Here is a 17,469-nt window from a genome sequence, read left to right on the forward strand (position 1 = left end):
TGTTCAAAAAAACTAACTTTGCTGAAGTGATTATGTCTGAAGTCAATAGCACAAGCTATACCATCATATATGATGTCTACCTTTATGATTTCAGAACAAATATGCTAAGGAATCATGAGCATGATGTCACAATAATAGTGGGGAAATGATACTAACCGGAAAAAGGGTGCGCTAGCTAGTATGGTGAAAATTATGTGTACCAAAGAATAAAGGATGATGACTTATTGAGGACCTAATTCATTATGTGCAACTATAATTCGAGCAAGGCATTTTACAACAGGTGATTTATTGAATGCTGAGATGAAAAAGGGAAATTCCTTCACATGGCAAAGTAGTCCTGTTTGAATACATACAAACAAACTTACTCCTACTAAAGTATGCTAGCTAATCAATCTTGTTACCGACGAGTGGGATGGAGAGCTTATAAAGCAGACTTTCTCGCACGTGGACCGTCGAAGAACCATGTCGATTCCACTACCATCATATAAGATGGAGGATTTCGTTGCCTAGAGTTTGACAAAAAAACTGCACATTTTCTGTCCGTATGGCCTATCATGGTGAGCGGGAATGCCAGTTTGGATGTAAACTCGGTAATGATCTAAGTGTGGGCTGTATCAATCCACACCCTATTTGGGTGAAGATTTGAAAGCTAAAGGTACCCGCCAAAGTGAAGACCTTCCTTTTGTGTATTATGAAGTACACAATACCATGTAGATCTGTTTCAGCTGACCGAGATATTAGATTTAACCTTAAATGTCCGGTTTGCAAGGGTGGCGCTGCAGACGTGAAGCACCTAATGTCTCTATGCCCTCGAGAAAAGCTGATATGGAGGGACCTTGGTCTGGATTTGCAAACTCAGAAGGCTTGTGAGGTGGGGCTAGTGGGACGAGCAGGTCAGGCAGAGTACTTGATACATTGTTATGCGATTCATGGGTGCCATCGTCAAATGCTTGGTCATCTCAGTTTATCAACCAATAGAGAGGCAAAAGTCTATTTACAAATATGTAGGCCGTTCAATTGCTTGGCATGCAGCAGCTGAGGTCCGAAGACCACCTACACTCTTTATTTTTTCCATGATAATTCTAGGCAACATAGTTTTATGGCAGACGAGCCTAGTACTTATCTCGTTCAGAGTCTCCTAACATGTGATAATAGTGAAGGAGGACCATTATTCCTTTTGGGTGAATGGAGGTGTTAGTCGCCAAACACCACCCTCAATTTTTGGTTGAGGTCTCTCCACGACCCAAATGGATGTGTCAAGATTATCGAGGCTGATCCAATACTTAATCGTACTCCTTAGTGTCAAAGTAAACTGACATTTGAAGGAAATTAAAGCGGGTTGAAGATTCTTGCACGCATTTAAAAACAAAGGGCAACGGCTGGGGTTGGGTTGGCTCTCCAAGCGATTGGTGGTCCAAACTCTACTTTGGATATATGGCCAGCCACTCAAACATGGATTCATCTATAACGTCTTAAATTTCGGACCCTTTGCAAACCGTTAATAGGCACACATGTTCTCATGAAAGAAAAGTAAAAGGAAATAATAATACCACATAATTTTTTTCCAATGCTTCCCATTTTTTATGAAGTTCTAAATATGAAGTGTTGATCACCATTGCCTTGTACTACCTCCGTTTCAAGGAATAAGGCGTCCTCGTGTTACGTGTTTTTTGTTTGACCAGGAATTACTTTAAATATATAAACATTGTTTGTATGAAATTAGTATCATTAATTTTTTTTCAATACGAATCCAACGATACTAATTACATATAATATAATTAAGATTTTGCTGCTCAATTTTTATGGTCAAAGTTTGTCTTGGAATACGTATGCGCCTTATTCATTGAAACGGAGATAGTATATCTAGGTGCATGATATATAGTGACACCTTCCAAAGGTATGCAATTCCCCGACGATAGATGTTTGTAATACGGAGTACTTCCTCCATACCGGATTAGAAGGCAAATTTGTGATTTGAAGAAGAATCGTTTTGTTAGGCAAATTCCGTAATTAACTCGCACAATTAAATGGATCAGACGTGGGCTGCCCTCCTAAATTCACTCTCATCCTTTCCTTTTCTTCCCTATAATTCCTCCAACCGGTTGCATGTGGTGTGAATATGGTGTTGCATGCCTTGTGAAACCAAAGAGTTTTTTTTTTGAAATGTGAAACCAAAGAGTTTGCGTGCAGGGAATGAGGAGTAACTCGCGCGTGGGCCTCGGCCAGGAACGGTTTGGTTCCAAACCTAAATTAGCGGAAGGATTAACAGCTATTTGAAGCCAATCAACACCTGCCTTGGTCCCGCTGCGATTGCAAATTTGCCTTCTATAATCTGGTATGGAGGGAGTACCTATGTAGGAGAGTCTATTAAAATTATTTTTTCTCGGATCCAACACAAGACTAAGCGCACATGACTCTCAACGGTGGTCATGGACTCGTGGTCTCCACATACTCCCTCCGTCCTCAAATAAGTAGAGGTTTAGCCTCAAACTTTGTCCATAAAAGAGTGTACTTCTACCTTCCCAATGTACTTTAAAGTAGCAAAAATTGCTTCTCTCTCGTCGCACATAAATCAAACCTAATAATATTCAGCACATGTTATCTTGATTTTCTACATACCCTTATCTTATTGGAGATGATAGAATTATAGAGGAGAGAGATACTGATTTGCGTCTTTCCAATCTGATTTTCTCTTCACTTGATACTCTGCCTTAAACCCCGCACGTCCACTTATTTGTGGACGGAGGAAGTAGAAGGTTAAACAACTTATGTTTAGGGCACCACTAGCAATCGGATCCCGATTTGGGCTTCCCATCGGACCAGTGCTCATCCGTCCGATCGTCCGTACGATCGTCAAACAGAGCCACGTTTAGTCCCAGGAATTTGTGGACAATTAAGTGCTTCCTTCTTAAATTTTCCAATTGAATGCTTCCGTCTTTAGTTTCTAGCCTCCGTCATTAGGTAGTACGCTGATTTGGCTCTCCTCTACATTTTGGTAGCCTCCGTTAATTGCTTATATTGAGAAAACGAATTCCAAATATTAGGAAGCAGATTTTTAGGGAACTACTTTTTCCTAACTCTGCTTTCCCTGATAATCAAATTTTCTTGAGACATTTTTTTGGACATTTGTAGATTTGCTTCTGACATATCTTAATTTTTCTTCCATGTTTAAAAAATGCCTCCAGAGTACAGGTTAACTGAAACACGGCGAAATCCTGGATAATTTTTTTCCACGATATGAAACTGTGTATTTTACTTTGAACAAGAAACATCACAATACTATTTTGAGAATAGCTTCCAGCAAAATAGGAATTTTATTTTTGCAAGTGAGCAAACGGGGGTATTTTGCAAATGCTTCGAGCCAAGTGAGGATTGTTTCTACACATATTGAGCTGCTCTTATCCAATCAAGAGTTTGCTTCCACGAACACAATGTTGAACAGATAACCACATGTCTTTCCATCGTTTCAGCTAGTTACTTCATACATAGGAGATTAGAGCTTCCGATCCATTATATATATGCAACCACCAATGAACTATACTTCCAACAAGATTAATATTCTATGTTTCATAAGTATAAGTATTTAAATTAGAACAATGCTTCTTGTCTTTCCATCGTATTGAGCTGCTCTTATGTTCTCTCGCCATTGCACTGCTTTATAACTGCGAGGCTTGCATCGTCGCATCGACGAGGCAATGCATAGACTACTCATCCCATGCATCATTCAACCGTCATGCTACAAATCAACTCTTTAACAGGTGCTTGAACTCAGCCTCCTTCATGATGCCTACAAATAACAATAAGCATAACATGGAAAGAAAATGAACATGAGGTGGAAGCAAAAGGAATGATAATATGGAGCGAAATGTATGTACTGAACAAATACTACTACCTCTATAACATAGCAATCTGAAAACCTTGACGAAGCACAACTATGGACACAAGAAGCACATGAAGGTGAAGCATAATATACAGTCAGTATCAATATTGTTTATAAGCAGTACAAGGAAGCACGGTAAGGTGAAGCATAATAACGTTGAGTTCTTTCATTCCACGACGAAGCTAGCAGACGTGGCTAGGCTTCGTGCTCATCGTCCTCGTAAACTATGATACGGCAGTTGTTGTCACAGTTGCTGTCATATGAATCATGGATGGACGTGTTGAAGCCTCGAGATGCACATTGCATGGTAGTAGTGGTTGTATCAATTTCTAAAACAATAGTGGGAATAATAGGAAGCAAAAACTGATATCGCCTTATGCAAAAATGTAAGTAATGGAAGCATGATTGCAAATGGTTGAAGCAAAGTTCGATTGTAATAGAAACAATATCAGAAGGGGCGGAAGCATGTAAGTATGAAACACATATATTATGCTAGTATATCACAGATTCACAACACATATGAGCAGTGGCGGAGCTACGTTGGGGCCAACCCAGGCCGTGGCTCACCCAATATTCTTGTTCAAGCTTTATTCTTGACTTTGTGCTTGTATCTGACCACAAGTCTACATCCAGGCTTCCCTTCAACTGCTAGCCCGCCCATGTTTCTTGCTCAAGCTCCGCTAGTGCATATGAGGGCAGATGAAACATAGATATGCAGCCGTAAACAAATTTGATAGCTCATCGCCAGGATTGGTGTACAAAGATTTGCTCCTATATTACGTAAATTTGGATCTTTCATATAGACAGTACAGCAGGAGAAGAAATCCATTAGAAAGAAAACAGAATTGGACTACCTTCTTTTTCCATTGGCTGCTGCAAACGCGCGTGGCGACCTGTGGTGTGTGGTGTAAAGGAAGCAGCCGAGATGAGGCCTTGTGGAGCTGCCGACTGGGGAGTAAGCTTCCAGTGGGTGCCAGAGACGGTCGAGCCGTCGAGGGAGAACGGCGGAAGCTGAGGTGGAGCTAGGCACCGGTCTGTGATGCTCCGACGACGTCTCCCCGCGTAGGAGCTGCGAGCGTGCCGCCGGCGCACTAGACGAACCAGGCGGAGGTGGAGGTGACGACATGGAGGGGAAGAAGCAACACGGTGGGAGAGGCTGGGGCGATGCGAGGAGATCATGGAGCTGAGCGACGAGCAGGCGAAGGTCAGCGGCGTGTCTCGATTTGGGGATCGATTGGGGATACGAGGAGAAATATCGGGAGGCGTTAATGACGAGAAAATTTAGGAGTTTGATCAACGCATGGTTAACGATGGGGTGGAATTGGAACCCAGTCCGTTCAATCACAACGAGATGAACGTCGTTAGTGAGGTCCGATGGATTGTTTGCCATCGGACTCTGATATATAGTATTTACCTTATGTTTACGAGAAATAATAGTGAGCTTTAAGTATTATGTCTTAATGGCTTCCTATCAAGTAGTGATAGCATGCAAGTCAAATGCATGTGGCTTCCTCCAAAAAAACAACAACATGTGGCTGGTTTACCGCGGCGGAGGTATGCATGCATGTTGCTGTAGCTGCGGATGACTGATGACAAAATCTTCAAGCCAATCAACGAACTAGTAGTATTAAACTTATATGGTCATGCGGTCTACCATGACCAGAACTACTTTCCATGACTAGTTGGCGAGGGCAGCACCTTGCTAAGCCTCTGTGCGCCATCTCGTTGCACGTTTACCATTGAAAGGGGCTGAAACGATGAGTCGTAGGAACGTACTGACTTGATCCCTTGATAATGATCAACATATTCATGATCCTTTTGCTAGTCCTTGGTTAGACGATGTTTTGAAAAAATTAAGATATAAGTCTAGTATTGCGCTTTTTGAATGTGTGTAGCTTCAGTACTACTCCCTCCGATCCAAATTTGCGATGAGTAATTTGGATCAGAGAGTAATGTGACTTGGAGATGATGACCAAATGATTAAATGTTGATCCAAAAGCTTTGGAATTAATATAAATATGTTTAATTAGATTGATTATGAATAAATTTTATGTATTCAGACAATTTACTCCACCGTACTAATTATAAATACTCTCACCACAGTGAATAACATCACTCCTGCGTTCACCTTAAGTAACATTCAGCTAAAAACTTTACCGCGGCCCGCACTTTTGCGCTATCCCGCGCGGGAAATTTGCCGCTTCGACTGGCGCGAGCTATAAACGCCATGCGCGCGCATGCCAATCCCCCGGAAAGTTTAGTCGCTTCGCCTCTGCCTCCCCTCGTCTCGCCGCTCTGCCTCCCACGCCGGCCCGCGCCGTCGCTCCGTCTCCGACGACAAGATGCCTCCCTGCCGCCGCTCCGCCTCTGGCTACCGCGGCATTCGCGCGCGGCCAAGCGGCCGCTTCGACGTCAAGATTCGCTCCGGTGAGGAGCGCATCCGCCTGGGCACCTTCGACATGGCGCACGAGGTGGCGCGCGCCTACGACGCTGTCGCCTGGCGCCTCGGTCGCTACCGCCTCACAATGAACTTCCACGATGTGTGGACGCGAGAGCAGGCGGGGGAGCTCGCGCCGCCGTCGCCGGCCATCACGCGCGAGCAGCAGCGGCGCCAGCGCGAGCTCGAGCAGCGGCTTCTCATCGTGGAGCGCGACGAGCGCCTCCGCCTCGAGTGGGCGCGGCAATTCCCGGAGGACATCGCCGTGATGGAGGCGTTCTACGCGCAGAAGGAGGAGCAGAAGGCGGCGGCGAAGCAGAAGGCGGACCGCGAGAAGCGCCGGGCGGAGTCGGCGGCGAGGGCGAAGAAGGCGGCGAGGAGGGCGGAGGAGAAGAAAAACCGGCGCCGGGCCGTTGACGATCGTCCTCTCCTCCTCCTTCGAGTGGACGTCTACTCCGGTGTCCGACACTACTCCGGCGTCCGACAACACCTACTCGTCGGACTTCGACTGGGACTCGGAGTAGATTTTAGGGTAGTTTCAAATAAAATGTCGCTGTACCGTCGAACTTTTAATATATTTCGTATTTTCAGTTAATTTTTCGTGTTTTGTTTGATCTATTTCGAACCAAAAACGATCAAAATAGTCGTTTGTTTACAGCTAGCGACTTAACCTTTATCTCAATATGTTCAGGCTGCGCTTAGTATTGGATCCACAGGACCTACAAAATCTGAATACTACCCTATTTTGTTTATTGGGTTTACACAACTTCCAACTCCTTGTGTATTTGTGCGATATGCCAATATGATGGTGATATGTGTACATTACTGAAGCTGCAAAGGTATGGTGCAATTCAGCTTGGGATTTTATTACAGTAAAAAAATGCTATTGTATCCAGCTTGGGATTTTGCAGTCTACCTGTGAATCTTTGTGGGAACATGAGTATTTAAATATATCGTGTTTGCAGGTAATGTTTTACCGCTGAATGAAAATGTTGTGCCGACAATAAAACAAACCTTCATATTGAGAATGAAAGGGTACTTTCTTTCTCTTAACTATTTCAATATTCTTTTGAGAAACATCTTGAAAGAATAGCATATGTATTTACTTTTGAGTTCTTGACTCACAATATCAAATCTATATTTCCACTTTTTCGTTGTCACTACTGCTTTTACTAAACCTGCCACTGTTGACATTAGGTAGTACTGGTAGGGATGTGAATAATGTTTTATAATTACAACAGTTGGTGCTACTAATTGGATCTATCTCTTACACTTACGTTGCTATTACATCTGTTCCAAAATGTAATTAGCATTCTAAAATGACATACATTTTGTAACGAGTGTAGTACTTGTTACTGTTGTGCTACATCTCAAGAGCCAGTTATGATGTCGATCCCGCCATTTCCAGACAGTGGGTTTTAACATGGGATCGACCGATTGAATTTAGTCATCATATTGAAAGCACCTTTATCCAAGACAATGGAGGATGAAAACAGTCTCTTCAGATTATTATCTCTACTACTTAAAAAGACTAAACATGTTCTCTATTCTCGCACTACATCAAGCCCTTTCGTCATCGCTCCCATCGCGTTTCGCCCGCGGACGCGCCCTTTTCTCTAGCCCCTACTCCCCCCCCGCACCTCACCCCCGCATCCGACGCCCCTCCGACCTCCTCCAACGCCTCCTCACACCGGCCGCCGGATCCTGTCGTCACTGCCTCCATTGCATTGATCCTGTCCTCCACCGCTTGTCTCGGGGGCATGGAGGCTAGGCGTACTACCCAGACCATGAACAAGAACAAACGCACGGAGACGCGGAACGAGGCATAGGTCCCCGATATCATGGATGGAAGCCCAGATCCGAATTCCCCTCTTGATATCATGGGGTAATATTCTGGAATAAAATTCGTGGTGCTTAAATAGGAGACTCCACTGGAAGTTAGACTTAACTTTATCTACTCTGGGATGGGTTATGGTTTAGTAGAGGGGATTGTTCAATTTTTGTGCAAGAAGCATCAAAATCATGGTATGGCCAAGCTCATCGACTCTGTCCTCGACATGGTCTGCAAGCGCAAGGAGATCAAGAACTCCGACTGCCTCCAATGTATTAAACATGGTGCCATGTTTATTTGTACTCTGAATAGTAATGCACCTGTATGACTCGGTTTAGAACTACAAGAGGTGAAATCAATGGATTTTAGTACAAGGATAGGAGCATATTATAGAAAATACTAATTTTCAGTAATAAGTTACAGCTAGGTATTGACACATTAAGTAGGACCTACTTTGATTGCACACTACCTTGACCATTCCAGTGCCATTGTAGCTTTATCTGATGGCTTACTTTGATTGCACACTAACTGATGACCTTTTCTTTACTATTGAGCGTGAACAGGGAGGGGCCATCGTCAGTGTTGGCCATGCGGCGGCAGCAAGTACAAGGCAAGGTCGCTTGAAGAGAGTGGAGGAAGAGGACAAGGATTCAGAGTAATGCGTAAGTGCATTACATTTGGCAAACTTCTTACTTAAGAAGATGAACGAACTATGCCCCTTTCGCAGACTTCTCAGTTCTCAGTTAACAAGAAAATGGCTGACACTGACAGTGAGGACATACAGCTGCTTGTATGTGATAGTGGCACTGGAATGGTCAAGGTTAAAAATCTTTCTCGCAGTTGTTTCATAATCGTTTACTGCATTTGCATTTGTTAACATGTTTTGTATTCTGGTTTCACTGCTTGCCAAAACCTCACGCAAAGTATGCTGGTTCACTATGGTCATTATATTTAGACATTTGTATGCATTATATAGAAAGCATCAACCAAACGTTAGATACTTGGCATGAAAACTAGCATTAGTTCTCTATCCATTCAAGTTGGAAACAATTGTGTTGTGGAATCATTGACCTTTATTGCATCTTAATGAAAAAGTATGAGCATCTAATTTATGAGCCCCCTTACCAAAAAATATATGAGGCATCTATATGTAAAGGTGCAGGTAATTTACTCGGAGATGTCATAATTATCTATATGAAGCACTTTATACACTTATCGTTTACAAGAGGAAAACATGTTGAGAAATCTCATTATTCCTCAAGTTTGACAATAGTAACTTAGTAAATTCGAAGAGCTTTGTGCCTACAGGGTATTCTGAATTCATTATTGAATGAAGATTTAATTGGAAGAAAGCGGACATGAAGAAAGGAATTATTGGGATTCATTATTCGTATATGTAAGTATAGTGGTATGGAGTGCCATTTTATATTGAGTCTATATATCTCGAGGCAATATGCTTGTTCAGACTTACATTAAAAGTCATATAGTTATGGATTCGACGTCACTTATTTTTTGCTAGCCAGTATAATAAGTTTGTAGATGTGTATTGAAGTTCTGTTCCTTTTAATTCAGTTATACTGAACACATCAACTCTGTTGCTGCTAGGCCTTGGTATTTTAGGTTCCCTCCAATTAGCCTGAATATTTTCGAGGATAAGCACTTTTGAGGAATTGTGAAGTACTTCGGCATAGTTGTGAATTAAGATTTTTTAGATCTTGAGTTTAATTAGTATCCATGAGCAGTTATGGGGCCAACATAGATGCAGATTTTCAATTATTCGGCCACGTTAATATGTTAGATTTCTGACCTATAAGTATCTTCTTTTGGCTCATCGACATGCGCATCGTTACCTGATTTATGCTTTACTCTCCATTGGCGTAGATTAATCAAGAATGGGAACACAACCTTAGCCTTTGCCATGCAAATCCTGGTAAGAACATTCTGCAGGAGCAGAGTTGAAAGAATGTGCTATTGGAAAAATTACAGTACGGTATCTTGTAGGTTATTTTAGCATGAGTTCTGAACTTTTGATTTGGAGTATAGCCGTTGTTCCATCTGTTTCTTTTAACATTGATAAATAGCAATTGTCTTACTCATGCTGCGGCAATTTTTTTGCCCCAGGTTGTTGATCATATAGCATGCACTCAGTCCCACATTATATACTGTGCCTTCTTTGTCATTAGCAAAGTTTTCTCCCTCCACGATCATCCAATATATCTCATGTGCTGTCTTGCTTGCTCCTCAGTCCCTCTTTGGCATTAGCAAAGTTTTGTTCTCTCTTGTAGCTGCTCAATCTTTTAGAAATAAAAATATTCAATGGCGCTGAAGAGAATATGAGGTGAAGGAAAATGTGGTGTGCTAATTATTCTGACCATTCAGAGATAATTGCCTTGCTAAGATCTCTCTCTCTATCTCTCTCCTATGAAAAATATACAACTACATTTTGTTTTGTTTTGAGTGGTTGCTAATTCTTCTGCTAGATTGGCCGCTGCTTCCTCACCACGCACGAAGCCAGCGCAGACCCGCCCGCTCCATCAGGCTCTGTATTTCAAACCAATCTTGCAAACTTTTGTTCACATCTTAGATTGCTTTTCATGTTTTAATGGTTGGAAGTCAGTATTACTAATATGAACCTTGCAGGCAAACGAGATGAATCTGTCTAAATGACCTTTCATCAGTTTGTTCGTCAATACTCATCTCTTAGCTGAAGTCAATACTCCCATATACAATCTTTTATTGTGGATGCTGATGATGATGAAGAACAAGACCTTTGTTCTCCACCTTCAGATGAAAGAGCATTCTTTGTACCAGAGACTACTGTCGTTCAACTCTCTGAGGTACTAATATATTCATTTGAATTAGTGCTGAAGAGCTGTCTAATTAGCTTCCGTTATTATTAGCAGCCTGAAGTGCTAATAAGTGAGTCAGTGAGTATGGAAGTTCTCATTGAAGTTCTTTCCACCTCTAATTAGCAGCCTGAAGTTCTTTGACGAAATGGGTGAAGACGGAATTGAGTACAACTACTTAGATTGCTCAGTTTTCCCTTGCTTATTGCATTCCGTAAATTATATGATAATTAACATTATATTTTGATAAAATTTAGAAATAACAATGATGCATGCGTTCGAAACAAGAGGTAAAATAATAGCAGAACACTAAACAATTAAAATGTTGCAAAACCAGAACTTACTCACCATGTTGAAAGAGATCCGATTGGGATGCTAGAATTTGAACCTGGCAAGAGCCATCGATGAGGAAAACAAACCAACAAAAACCAAATTCAAATTTGGAAGCCAAGCCCCATGGTACGATCAGCAAGCAATCCAGACCCTCGAGTTCTAATTTTCGATTTTTGAGACGAACCAAAGCGGCTCCATGCACATCCTTCATATGTTTGTATAGTAGTCTTATTGGTCTATAGTTTTCTGAAATTGATTTATGTTAGTGCCTCCAATATGTTTGAAAACAGTCATTACTTCTATATGTCATTGGCATGCCTTATGTTCACTCAAAATTCCATCAAAGAAACTTCTCTGCATAAAGTTTTATCTTGTTTAAACATAGCATCGACTCCTCTATTCAGAACAATAAGAGAAGTGAATAACACAATAACTATATAGAAGGAAAGAGGAGGGAGTTAGAGTCACCATGTGTTCAGTTCTATTATAGTTTTTATTCAAAAACTTTTGTTACATTGTCTCCTATACATTTGGAAAATAACTTTTTATATTACTTATTAATAGGGCTTTCATTCAATTAAAAATTTAAAATCCAAACAAAGAAAACTTTCCTGCATAACCTCTTACCCTATTTAAACATGGCATAGACTCATTCAGTCTTATAAACGGTTTTCGAGTGAACGATATAAGTTAACAATATAAGAGAAGTGATTGATAACTTGCTAAAAGGAATGATATGTGAAAGATGCCAATATGATACATGTGTGTAGCTGAGGAAATGGTTGTACGACTCCAAAATGATAATTACACAATATTGGTATTCTATTCCCTTATTTGTGATACCTCTTATTGATGGTGGTCTTGCGCAGCAAGTGGTCACGAGTATGCACCTATAACTATATGAGTAGCCACACAAAGAACTTGGTTTTGGACAGTGAACATTTCCAAGACAACATCAACATGAAATGATCTGAGCTTAAGAGCCAAGACAACATCAACATGGAATGATCTGAGCTTAAGAGATCAGGGAAACCCAGAGGCTGATCTGCAAGGTTGCTAGCTCGCCTTGCTGGTGGCGGCTCTCCTACGATAGCTTGGATATCTTCACATAAATTACTTCTATATATTGTGGCAACCAAAGATACTTTAAGCCCCGTGGCAACGCACGGGCATTTGTACTAGTGTACTTTAAAGTAGCAAAAATTGCTTCTCTCTCGTCGCACATAAATCAAACCTAATAATATTCAGCACATGTTATCTTGATTTTCTACATACCCTTATCTTATTGGAGATGATAGAATTATAGAGGAGAGAGATACTGATTTGCGTCTTGATACTCTGCCTTAAACCCCGCACGTCCACTTATTTGTGGACGGAGGAAGTAGAAGGTTAAACAACTTATGTTTAGGGCACCACTAGCAATCGGATCCCGATTTGGGCTTCCCATCGGACCAGTGCTCATCCGTCCGATCGTCCGTACGATCGTCAAACAGAGCCACGTTTAGTCCCAGGAATTTGTGGACAATTAAGTGCTTCCTTCTTAAATTTTCCAATTGAATGCTTCCGTCTTTAGTTTCTAGCCTCCGTCATTAGGTAGTATGCTGATTTGGCTCTCCTCTACATTTTGGTAGCCTCCGTTAATTGCTTATATTGAGAAAACGAATTCCAAATATTAGGAAGCAGATTTTTAGGGAACTACTTTTTCCTAACTCTGCTTTCCCTGATAATCAAATTTTCTTGAGACATTTTTTTGGACATTTGCAGATTTGCTTCTGACATATCTTAATTTTTCTTCCATGTTTAAAAAATGCCTCCAGAGTACAGGTTAACTGAAACACGGCGAAATCCTGGATAATTTTTTTCCACGATATGAAACTGTGTATTTTACTTTGAACAAGAAACATCACAATACTATTTTGAGAATAGCTTCCAGCAAAATAGGAATTTTATTTTTGCAAGTGAGCAAACGGGGGTATTTTGCAAATGCTACGAGCCAAGTGAGAATTGTTTCTACACATATTGAGCTGCTCTTATCCAATCAAGAGTTTGCTTCCACGAACACAATGTTGAACAGATAACCACATGTCTTTCCATCGTTTCAGCTAGTTACTTCATACATAGGAGATTAGAGCTTCCGATCCATTATATATATGCAACCACCAATGAACTATACTTCCAACAAGATTAATATTCTATGTTTCATAAGTATAAGTATTTAAATTAGAACAATGCTTCTTGTCTTTCCATCGTATTGAGCTGCTCTTATGTTCTCTCGCCATTGCACTGCTTTATAACTGCGAGGCTTGCATCGTCGCATCGACGAGGCAATGCATAGACTACTCATCCCATGCATCATTCAACCGTCATGCTACAAATCAACTCTTTAACAGGTGCTTGAACTCAGCCTCCTTCATGATGCCTACAAATAACAATAAGCATAACATGGAAAGAAAATGAACATGAGGTGGAAGCAAAAGGAATGATAATATGGAGCGAAATGTATGTACTGAACAAATACTACTACCTCTATAACATAGCAATCTGAAAACCTTGACGAAGCACAACTATGGACACAAGAAGCACATGAAGGTGAAGCATAATATACAGTCAGTATCAATATTGTTTATAAGCAGTACAAGGAAGCACAGTAAGGTGAAGCATAATAACGTTGAGTTCTTTCATTCCACGACGAAGCTAGCAGACGTGGCTAGGCTTCATGCTCATCGTCCTCGTAAACTATGATACGGCAGTTGTTGTCACAGTTGCTGTCATATGAATCATGGATGGACGTGTTGAAGCCTCGAGATGCACATTGCATGGTAGTAGTGGTTGTATCAATTTCTAAAACAATAGTGGGAATAATAGGAAGCAAAAACTGATATCGCCTTATGCAAAAATGTAAGTAATGGAAGCATGATTGCAAATGGTTGAAGCAAAGTTCGATTGTAATAGAAACAATATCAGAAGGGGCGGAAGCATGTAAGTATGAAACACATATATTATGCTAGTATATCACAGATTCACAACACATATGAGCAGTGGCGGAGCTACGTTGGGGCCAACCCAGGCCGTGGCTCACCCAATATTCTTGTTCAAGCTTTATTCTTGACTTTGTGCTTGTATCTGACCACAAGTCTACATCCAGGCTTCCCTTCAACTGCTAGCCCGCCCATGTTTCTTGCTCAAGCTCCGCTAGTGCATATGAGGGCAGATGAAACATAGATATGCAGCCGTAAACAAATTTGATAGCTCATCGCCAGGATTGGTGTACAAAGATTTGCTCCTATATTACGTAAATTTGGATCTTTCATATAGACAGTACAGCAGGAGAAGAAATCCATTAGAAAGAAAACAGAATTGGACTACCTTCTTTTCCATTGGCTGCTGCAAACGCGCGTGGCGACCTGTGGTGTGTGGTGTAAAGGAAGCAGCCGAGATGAGGCCTTGTGGAGCTGCCGACTGGGGAGTAAGCTTCCAGTGGGTGCCAGAGACGGTCGAGCCGTCGAGGGAGAACGGCGGAAGCTGAGGTGGAGCTAGGCACCGGTCTGTGATGCTCCGACGACGTCTCCCCGCGTAGGAGCTGCGAGCGTGCCGCCGGCGCACTAGACGAACCAGGCGGAGGTGGAGGTGACGACATGGAGGGGAAGAAGCAACACGGTGGGAGAGGCTGGGGCGATGCGAGGAGATCATGGAGCTGAGCGACGAGCAGGCGAAGGTCAGCGGCGTGTCTCGATTTGGGGATCGATTGGGGATACGAGGAGAAATATCGGGAGGCGTTAATGACGAGAAAATTTAGGAGTTTGATCAACGCATGGTTAACGATGGGGTGGAATTGGAACCCAGTCCGTTCAATCACAACGAGATGAACGTCGTTAGTGAGGTCCGATGGATTGTTTGCCATCGGACTCTGATATATAGTATTTACCTTATGTTTACGAGAAATAATAGTGAGCTTTAAGTATTATGTCTTAATGGCTTCCTATCAAGTAGTGATAGCATGCAAGTCAAATGCATGTGGCTTCCTCCAAAAAAACAACAACATGTGGCTGGTTTACCGCGGCGGAGGTATGCATGCATGTTGCTGTAGCTGCGGATGACTGATGACAAAATCTTCAAGCCAATCAACGAACTAGTAGTATTAAACTTATATGGTCATGCGGTCTACCATGACCAGAACTACTTTCCATGACTAGTTGGCGAGGGCAGCACCTTGCTAAGCCTCTGTGCGCCATCTCGTTGCACGTTTACCATTGAAAGGGGCTGAAACGATGAGTCGTAGGAACGTACTGACTTGATCCCTTGATAATGATCAACATATTCATGATCCTTTTGCTAGTCCTTGGTTAGACGATGTTTTGAAAAAATTAAGATATAAGTCTAGTATTGCGCTTTTTGAATGTGTGTAGCTTCAGTACTACTCCCTCCGATCCAAATTTGCGATGAGTAATTTGGATCAGAGAGTAATGTGACTTGGAGATGATGACCAAATGATTAAATGTTGATCCAAAAGCTTTGGAATTAATATAAATATGTTTAATTAGATTGATTATGAATAAATTTTATGTATTCAGACAATTTACTCCACCGTACTAATTATAAATACTCTCACCACAGTGAATAACATCACTCCTGCGTTCACCTTAAGTAACATTCAGCTAAAAACTTTACCGCGGCCCGCACTTTTGCGCTATCCCGCGCGGGAAATTTGCCGCTTCGACTGGCGCGAGCTATAAACGCCATGCGCGCGCGCATGCCAATCCCCCGGAAAGTTTAGTCGCTTCGCCTCTGCCTCCCCTCGTCTCGCCGCTCTGCCTCCCACGCCGGCCCGCGCCGTCGCTCCGTCTCCGACGACAAGATGCATCCCTGCCGCCGCTCCGCCTCTGGCTACCGCGGCGTTCGCACGCGGCCAAGCGGCCGCTTCGACGTCGAGATTCGCTCCGGTGAGGAGCGCATCCGCCTGGGCACCTTCGACATGGCGCACGAGGTCGCGCGCGCCTACGACGCTGTCGCCTGGCGCCTCGGTCGCTACCGCCTCACAATGAACTTCCACGATGTGTGGACGCGAGAGCAGGCGGGGGAGCTCGCGCCGCCGTCGCCGGCCGTCACGCGCGAGCAGCAGCGGCGCCAGCGCGAGCTCGAGCAGCGGCTTCTCATCGTGGAGCGCGACGAGCGCCTCCGCCTCGAGTGGGCGCGGCAATTCCCGGAGGACATCGCCGTGATGGAGGCGTTCTACGCGCAGAAGGAGGAGCAGAAGGCGGCGGCGAAGCAGAAGGCGGACCGTGAGAAGCGCCGGGCGGAGTCGGCGGCGAGGGCGAAGAAGGCGGCGAGGAGGGCGGAGGAGAAGAAAAACCGGCGCCGGGCCGTTGACGATCGTCCTCTCCTCCTCCTTCGAGTGGACGTCTACTCCAGTGTCCGACACTACTCCGGCGTCCGACAACACCTACTCGTCGGACTTCGACTGGGACTCGGAGTAGATTTTAGGGTAGTTTCAAATAAAATGTCGCTGTACCGTCGAACTTTTAATATATTTCGTATTTTCAGTTAATTTTTCGTGTTTTATTTGATCTATTTCGAACCAAAAACGATCAAAATAGTCGTTTGAGTCGCGCCGCGCGCTGCATAATGACGCGCCTGGCGGAGGAGCACTTTTACCGCCCGCGCACGCGCTACAAAATAGAGCATATCCAGCGGGCAAATTTCCGCACAACGCGCGCTATCCGTTTACAGCGCGACGGAAGCGAGGTTTAGCGCGTCAAAATATAGTGCGCGTGTTGGACGGCAAGTATATAATTTTAAATATCGTAGTGCCCGTATCACAATGCGGTACAGAATCAGAGATAAACTTGTACCGCCTCGCCAACTAACCGGATCGAACATCCACCTGTGTGGCTAGCACCATAAATACGCTTTGAGGTGAAAACAGCTATAACAGGAAATACCTGACAGGAATACGGACGCCCGCTTCACAATGTGCCAGTTCGCCCAATCGCTGTCCGGGAGCAGGCGAGCTCGTGAGCTCCTTTGCATTTTCGAACTACATAAGGTTATCACCGGTTGAACCGAATCAATTGCCTCCACTTGTTAGAGCAGGGGAGAGGGACATGCAATGAGCGATGCAAGATCTATGCATTGCATGCTACCT

The 17,469-nt window shown here is 43.1% G+C and overlaps 1 long non-coding RNA gene across 3 annotated transcripts; it reads left to right on the top strand.

The window, feature by feature from the left end:
• The first annotated feature begins 6,970 nt into the window (after positions 1-6,970).
• LOC127317502 (uncharacterized) lies at positions 6,971-11,510 on the top strand. Of its 3 annotated transcripts, XR_011749497.1 has the most exons (6): positions 6,971-7,156; positions 8,712-8,810; positions 9,457-9,544; positions 10,030-10,078; positions 10,629-10,985; positions 11,052-11,510. It is a non-coding gene; the product is annotated as an uncharacterized lncRNA (long non-coding RNA). The 3 variants fall into 3 exon arrangements; XR_007861207.2 differs by lacking the exons at positions 6,971-7,156; positions 8,712-8,810 and adding an exon at positions 8,882-8,968; XR_007861208.2 differs by lacking the exons at positions 6,971-7,156; positions 8,712-8,810; positions 11,052-11,510 and adding an exon at positions 8,882-8,968 and having other exon boundaries at positions 10,629-11,009.
• Positions 11,511-17,469: the final 5,959 nt, after the last annotated feature.

Source organism: Lolium perenne, chromosome 7 (genome assembly GCF_019359855.2).
Source record: "Lolium perenne isolate Kyuss_39 chromosome 7, Kyuss_2.0, whole genome shotgun sequence".
NCBI classification, from domain to species: domain Eukaryota; kingdom Viridiplantae; phylum Streptophyta; class Magnoliopsida; order Poales; family Poaceae; genus Lolium; species Lolium perenne.